This window comes from Castor canadensis, chromosome 1, assembly GCF_047511655.1.
Source record: "Castor canadensis chromosome 1, mCasCan1.hap1v2, whole genome shotgun sequence".
Taxonomy (NCBI): Eukaryota; Metazoa; Chordata; class Mammalia; order Rodentia; family Castoridae; genus Castor; species Castor canadensis.
This window is the reverse complement of record NC_133386.1, coordinates 57,986,989-57,995,616: the sequence shown is the minus strand read 5'-3', so window position 1 is coordinate 57,995,616 and position 8,628 is coordinate 57,986,989. Positions and strand designations below refer to the sequence as shown.

The 8,628-nt window shown below is 41.4% G+C and overlaps 1 pseudogene; it reads right to left on the bottom strand.

Annotated features, from left to right (window-relative positions):
• Window positions 1–6,265: 6,265 nt before the first annotated feature.
• LOC109679992 (epidermal growth factor receptor kinase substrate 8-like protein 2 pseudogene) lies at window positions 6,266–8,330 on the bottom strand (annotated as a pseudogene).
• Between the last annotated feature and the right edge of the window lie 298 nt (window positions 8,331–8,628).

The window sequence follows — 8,628 nt, the reverse complement described above, 5'->3', positions numbered from 1 at the left end:
ACACACACACACACACACATACCTTTGAAGCACACTATGACAAAGTACCTGAAGAGCAACACATAAATGAAATTTCCAAAATCAGCCACAGTAAAAAAGACATTATCTTCAAAGGGGAGTCAATCAGACTTAGAGCTGAGCTCTCAACAAAAACAATTGAAGACAGAATATAATGAAACAGTAACCTCAAGATGCTGAAAGAAAATAAATATAGACCTTAATTTTATACCAAGACAAGTAGCTTTGAAAAATGAAGACCAGAAATAAAAATACATATTCAGACAAAGAAATCTTCACAGATTTCATTATCAGTAGGCTAGACTAAAAGAGTATGAGAGGGAATTCTTCAAGAAAAAATAAAAATAATATCAGCTGAAACAGAGGGCTATAAGTAGAAATGAAGAACAAGGAAAAGAGTAAATAAAATATATGGGTAAATACTAACAATGTCTATGGAATAAATAAATGGTTATATTTATGAGATTTAAAATTTATAGTAATTACAATGCATGACCTTATATAAATTAAATGAGGAGGGTAAATAATATTAAAATATTTTAGGACTTTTTCCACCCAAGGACAAACTGCAAGTACTACTTATATTAGACATTAATAGGTTCAGAAAGTATTTTGTGATGAAAAAAACACAATAATAATTGTAAAGCAACTATTATTATTATTATTACCAAGCTGATTGGGAATGAGGAAAAAATAGAATAGTAAAGTGCAACTTATAAGAGACATACTTAAAATAGAATTTTCTAAAAAGTTGAAAATAAAAGTTGGACAAATGGTAGAAAAAGGTTTGCTAAAAGCACATGCTAAACACTAATAATAATGGAAAGACTTGATAAAGTGCATTACATTAAAATTAATAACTTCTGTTCATCAAAAAATAAAATGCATTATGAGAGAAAAGTCAAGCATTACAGTGATGAAAGCTACTTGAAAACCTATCACTGATAAAAGCTCATCTCTGGAATATTTTAATACATTTTAAAAATAAAAAAAGACTCACAAACCAATGATACCTTGGGCAAAATAATTTGACATAGCTCAAAATACAATATCCATGTGACCATTAGACACATGAAAAAATGTTCAAATTGTATTCTGTATTGTCAAGTAAGCATCACTTGCATTCACTTTTCAGTCCTCTGCATCACAAAAGGAGCCAAGGACTACATTTTCTAGAAGCCCCATGGCTCTAAGTTTAAGAGCTTGCTAGTCAAAAATCAAAATCACATGCATTACTCTTGAAAAGTGGAAGATAAGCTGCTATTCAAGGGCCAGAAGAGTCGGATGGTATTCACAGGAACTGCATAGAGCTCTTGACAAACTCTCCTTGGGGTATACCAACCAAACTCTGTGCATACATGCATCAGAAAACATATACAGGAATCTTTATAGCAGAACCGTTCATAATATCAAAACTAAGAAAATCATCCAAATATCCACCCACTCTATTGAATATATTGTGGTTTATTCATAAAATGGAACCCAATAGTAAAAGTAAGTAAACTTCCAAAGTATGCAACAAGTACTTTGTCTCAGGATAAGTAGGTTTACAACCAAGGCCCCTCCCCTTTTTATTTTATTTTTCCTACATTTTGGTTTAAAGATGTTTTTCCTGATATAAATATATGGCAGAATGTCAACCATAGGAACAACTAAGGAGTTTGAGAACTTTTTTTTTATTCCTTCTGTGTCTTTATCCTCCACAACATGTCCAAATCTTACCCAATCTAATAATAGTCAGTAAAATTTATCAGGTATTAATGTGGCATTCTCCACATTAAGAAATATGGGTACATTTCATTGGCAAATAGAGACAATTTGAGGTCTTCTTCCATATTTGAAAATTTTGTATTTCTTTCTCCTGTCTTATTTTTCTGCTAGGAATTCTAGCACTTTGTTGAATAAGAGTGGGAGAATGGACACTCTTGCCACATTCCTTATTATAGAGGACAAGGTTTCAGTTTTTCTCATTTTAGTATGATGGTGACTGTAGGTTTGTCAAATATAACCTTTATAATGTTGAGGAATATACCAGTAATATGATCCTATGCCAGAAAGACCATAAAATCTCAACCAAAAAAGTTCTTAGATCTCATAAACACATTCAACAAAGGATCAGGATACAAAATCAATGCACAAAAATCAGTAGCATTTCTATATACAAACAATGAACAATCTGATAAAGAAATCAGGAAAACAATACCATTCACAATAACTTCAAAAAACTTAAAATATCTAGGAATAGATTTAACAAAGGATGTGATTGATTTATACAATGAAAAGCACAAGTCACTAAAGAAACAAATCAATGAACACATCAGAAGATTAAAAGACATCCATGGATATCTGCTCATGGATCAGCAGAAACAATAAAGTGAAAATTACTATACTACTGAAAGCAACCTATATGTTCAATGCAATCCCTACTAAAATTCCACAGGCATTCTTCACCAGTATAGAAAAGTCAGTCTTAAAGTTCAGATGGAAGGACAAAAGACCTCAAATAGCCAAAGCAATCCTGAGCCAAAAGAACAATGCTGGAGGTATCACCTTATCTGACTTCAAACAATACTACAGAGCCAAAGTAATAAAACCAGCATGGTACTGGCACAAAAGCAAACATGAAGACCAATGGAACAGAATTTAAAACCCTGATACAAACCCACACAATTATACTCATCTGATTTTCGACAAAGGAGCCCAAAATAGGCATTGGAGAAAAGACAGGCTCTTTAACAGATGGTGCTGGGAAAACTGGATTTCTACCTGCAGAAGACTGGAATCTAGATCCCAGTCTCTCACCTTGTCCTGTGCATTACTTCAAAGTGGATTAAAGATCTTAATGTATGGTCTGAAATGGTGAAGTTAATCCAGGAAAAAATAGATAACACATTGGACCACATAGGTATAGGAAATATCTTTATGAATAGAACTCTAATAGCTCAACACTTAAGAGAAAGTATTGATAAATGGGACTGCATAAAACAAAAAAGCTTCTGCACAGCAAAGGAAACAGTTACAGACTGAAGACACATCCTACAGAATGGGAGAAACTCTTTGCCAACTATACCTCTGACAAGGGATTAGTAACCAGAATATGCAGGTAGCTAAAAAGACTAACCACTCAAAGAATCAGCAACCCACTGAATAAATGGGCAAATGGACTGAACAGATAATCTAAAAGAAGTAAAAGTGGCCAATAAACATGAAGAAATATTCAACATCCTTGACCATAAAAGAAATGCAACTCAAAACTACATTGAGATTCCACCTCACTCCAGTCAACATGGCTATCATCAATTACAAAACAACAAATGCTGGCAAGGATGTGGAGAAAAAGAAACACTTCTACACTGTTAAGTGGGAATGTAAATTAGTGCAAGTGCTATGGAAAGCAATATGAAGGTTCCTCAAAAATCTAAAATTAGAACTACTATATGATCTAGCAATACCACGCCTAGCATATATCCAAAGGAATGTGCTCCAGGATATGACAGAACCACTTGCATGGTTTATTGCCTCATTATTCACAATAACCAAGCTTTAGAAACAGCCCAGATACCCCACAACAGATGAATGGATTGAGCAAATGTGGTATATATACACACTGGAGTTTCGTTTCATTTAGAATGAAATTATGTTGTTTGCAGGTAAATGGATAACATGATGTTAAACCAAGTAAGTCAGACTCAAAAAGTCAAAGTTCACATGTTTTCCCTCATATTTGGAGGCTAGATCTATAAGCTAAATGTATAACTAAATACATATATGGTCATATATACATATGTATGTATGTATGTATACACACAAATATATTGAGAGAGACAACAAAATAGTATTGGTGAGTCTGTCTGAGAGGACTACAGGAGGTAGGAGAGAGAAAGAAAATGTTAGAGAATGAAAAATATTGAAACAACCCATCTATTTAAGAATATAATATAATGTATTATATTGTAGGCTGTTGAATATTGGGGAAGTATGGTAATAGAAAAAGGGTAAGTAATGGGGGCTTAATTTGATTAAAGCACGATATATACAGAATATACTTAAAAAATGAATGACAGGAGAGTAAAATAGGTCTTTTCTAGTGTAGGTACCAGTGGGAAGCGGTGGACATAAGGAAAGGGTGAATGAGTATAAATATGGTGGATGCATTTTGTATTTTTACTTATGAAAATAGAAAAGTAAAACCTGTTGAGATTGTTCTAAGAAGGAAGGGAGGGGGATGAGGGATAATGACGGAGGGGGTAAATCTAAGATATATTGTAAGCACATATGTAAATATCACAATGTATCCCCCTGTACAACTATTATATGCTAACAAAATTTTAAAAAATAATGTAGATACAAAATCTAATTTGATCCTAGTAATAATGGTATAAGTGCTATTATCTGCTTTTTCTGATGAGGAAACTGAGCTATAGAAAATTCTAGTGACTTTCCAAGTCCCACAGCTAGGCACTGCTAAGGCAAGAATTCCAACCCCACCACTTGACCTAAGAGACTGTGTTCTTAACCCCTTCACGAGTCAAGTCCTGAAGTATTCCTCAGATCTGTGCTTCTCTCACAGCTCTCAATGCAAGCTGACTCATGAATAACCATTCAGTATCTCTCTGTGTTTCTGCTCTTCTCCAGCCCATTCTTCGTTCAGATACCTGATGACTTTCTGAATATTTTCAGTAACTGCCAAGTAGTCTATGGCTGTCTTTTCAAATCTCTAAATGACAACATTATTAGGAATTAGTGAGAAGTGTGATATGGTCTTTGAAAATTTTTTTGAGTTTAACTGTATACTTCCACCCATTCAGGTTAGTTATATTGACTAGAATACTTGGGAATTTAGCTTCAATAAATAATAGTATATTTACATTTATTCATTTATTTATTGCTGTTGTTTTAAGATTGGGTCTCACTATATAGTCCAGGCTGGCCCCAAACTCATGACCCTATTGCCTCAGCCTTTCAAGTTCTGGGATTGCAGAACTGTTTTGTTTTTAGGAGACAACTGATTCAATGATGTAGTTTAGGAGTCTCTCACCTCTCATCTCTGGATGTGACACTTGGTCCAGGGCACCAAGACACACCAGCCACTAGTACACAGGCAGGCTCCACTGGCCTGGAAGTGGTCAGAGACAGCTGCTGTCCTGGTCTCTGTGGGGGGTTGGGTGTCTGAAGCCAATACTCATATCTATCCATCCCAAAAGGGTAAAGGGCACAACATGCCCCACCCCAGTGGGCACTCAAGGCCTAGTGTCCTGGAGCACATGCCCAGTCCACCCTCTGGGAGTAGAATCCTGATGGAGCAGGGGACAGATATGGAGGCAAGATTACCAGCCTGGCCAGTTTGGAACTTGGGTCCATCCTGAAGTGTGGTAGCCAGTCATAGTGGGGTTAAAGTGGATGTAGAAGCAAGCAGCCAGGGAGAAGGAATGGAAATGGGGGTCAGTATCAGGAGGACTAGAAGCCCTCCTCTGGCATGGAGGAGGCCAGAGAAAGAGATCCTGCCCACCCAAGGAGTCCCATGACCTGGTGGCAGGTGGAGGTGGGTTGGCACTGCCAGGTGCAGGTTTGGTTGAGGCCGCCCTTGGTTTGGCCAGGTGCATATGGGCTATGGCTGGGGTAGCACAAGGGCTACCCACAGGTGTTGCTGGCTCTATGGACAGGTACATGCCTATAGGCAGGTGAGCCGGCCCCACTCTGCCCATCTGTGAGAGCTCATCCTAGGAACCTAACTGGGAGCAATGGGAGATTAAGAAAGCACAAAAGACAAACACAAGCAAAAAAGCTGGGATCAAGTGGGCTGGGCGCTCTGGTGGAGACACACAACAGCTTCCACCTCCTGCAGCAAATTTTATTATATACAGCAGCAAACCAGGAAGTAGAGCAACAGTTCTGGGTGGAGGGGGTGGCATGACATTGTAGTTATCAGGAAGAGGGGGAACCAGCGATTGCTACTCTCTGCATGTAAACATCTTACAAAAAGCAGCTGTGCTGCATTTTGCCCTCGACCCCTTCTACACCTGGGGGCTATGCCAATCCCAGCCTGCAAACCTGGCTGTGCTTATGTCAAGTTCTCATAAGCTTCTCATACTCTGCTCTCCACACATCTGTGTCCTTGGCATAAAATAATACACATATAAAAATAATACTCCATACATTAGGGATGGGCCCACAATAGGTGTGGCCTCCCCTATGCAGCAGCTGATGTGACACTGTGCAGCCTGGTCTAGCTGTCCTCAGCCCTTCTCTAGTTCTTAGAATGAAACTTGTTCATGACTTCCTCCAGCTCTGACCCAGTATGCTGCTTCTTCAGGAAGGCCTTCTGTACCATGAGCTGGCTGTTCACGTGGATGCCCTCCTCTCCACACACCTTCTTCAACTCATTCTTGTTGAGCGAGAAGAGCTGGGGCCCGGTCAGGATGTCCAGGTTATCCACAATCTGGCCACTGAAGGCCTTGGCTTCCAGCCAAGCACCAACCTTGTCAGGGCCAGACTCAAAGGTAAGCAGCAGATGCAGGGGCTGGCTGCGCTCCATGGGGAAGTGGTGCTGCTGCTAAGTCTTGATGTGACTGATCTTCATAAGCTCCTTTTGACCTTGTCCATGTGGTGGATCAACTCATCTTTGTTCCCTACAAAAGTTGGGGGCGGTTTGTGGTTTGGACTGGAGGGGCCCTAGTATTTCTGGCTGGCCTGTTCCAAGGGGGCACCCATATCCTCTGGCCAAGTATCAGCCAAGACTTTGCAGGTCATACAGACAGAATGGCCACTGCAATTTCCCAACTTCTGCCACTGCTGGCCATCCTCCAACACCTATAGGACTTCATCCCTGAGCATAGATAGCTTATTGGCTTTGCGTACTGTGAAGTTGGAGAGGATCTTCACATGGCTGGTAGTCCCTGTGAGTCTGTGGGGAGCTGACTGATGAGATGGTGTCCCCAGCGCTATGGGCTCAGGGAAGTGACTGTGCTTTAGAGAGTGGAATATCAACAGTAAGATCACGGGGACCGCTGGTCATCAGGGGCAGACATCAGTCACTCCACTTCCCAGGGAGCCTTCTGCAACATGTTCAGGGGCGGATCTCAGCCGCTATGGAACTTGGGCACAGAGAGGGGCACTTGCAGGTCCTGTGGCCACTGAAAATGGGGCCTAGTCCAGGTCTCTCCGAGTGACTCTCACAGTAACATCTCTTTGGGTACCAGGTGGCTGCGCAGAACGCCCACAGCATCTCGGGAGAACAAGGAGCTGGAACGGAGCTTACAATGTCTGGGCCTCCACAGGTGTTGACAATCAGATCCAGGGGCCAAAAGAACAAGTGCACCAGCTACCTCCGTCCCACTAGGGTTCTGGTTGTGCTTCTGCAGCTTTGCCAGCAGGTTCATGGCCAGCTTGGTTTTTTGTGGGACTGAGACTTGAACTCAAGGCTTTGTGCTTGCAAAGCAGGGTCTCTTACCCTCCAGTCCAAGCTTGGTTTTCTGGAAACAGTCAACAAACTCACCCTTGGAAGGGGACGTGCCCACAACATGAGGACGCCCTCTGCTGGCCCCTTCCTGCCCTTCTTCTTCTCCTTCTTCAGTTGGTTTAGTTGCTGGAAAGCCTTCCGCAGCAGGGCCATGAACCACTCAATGTCATCCAGGACACGGTTGAGGATCTGCATCTCCTTCTCAATCCTCTGAGCCAGCACAGCCCGTGGCTCCTCATCCTGCCATAGCCTGGCTCACTGAGCGGCCCTGGCAGGCCCACGTGGTTCTTGGCATGAGGGGTCCCCAGGGTCAGGCTCTGGGGAGGCGGCGGAATGGACTGTCGCTGCCCGATCTGCTTCTGGTGCCCCTTCAGGGTCTGTGGCCTCATCTTCTTCCTCTGCTGGCAGTCACCCAGCAGACTGAGTCACCCAGTCTCAGATTTCCTCCTACACCAGCTCGGCCTCCACCTCATTGCAGAAGTGGATGCCAGGTTTCTTCTGCTTGAGTCCTGGCACACCAGCAGCAGCACCCAGCGCAGCTGGCTCAACACCGTCTGGCTGTGCTGCACTGTGGGCTATGGGAAGCTCTACAGCTCTTTCTGAGACTGGACATCCAGCAGCCTCAGGGACTTGTTGTTCACTTGCAGAAGCACCTCCTGGGCCCAGACTTCTCCTTGGAGCTCCACTGCAGCAGCTTTCAGATGCCATCCTCCACAAATGTGATGACCTCGCTCTTGTCCATGGTGAACATAGCCAGGTGCTGGACGTGGTACCTCAAGGTCTCCTGCATGATGACACTGAAGTTGGAGTACTTCTTCCTCTGTTCAAATAGGTCTTTGGCACTCATCTTGGCTACACCAGCCACACTGCCAGACCGGCCCAGGCTGAGTGCATCACAACACTGGACTTCTGCTTTTTAAGTTGCCTTTGAAATTTTTTCCTTCCTTGAATCTAAAAGTACACAATCTGTATTCTACAAAAGATAAATAAAATAAAAGAAATAAAATAAAATAAAAAGATAAATAAACAAAACAAGAAGAACAGAAAAACAGAGAAAAAAGCTACATTTTATTCTTAGTGAAATTCTACTCATCCTTCAGGATTTACCTATACTCTCATCTTCTTTGTAAAGCTCACCTGTCTAAAGATTA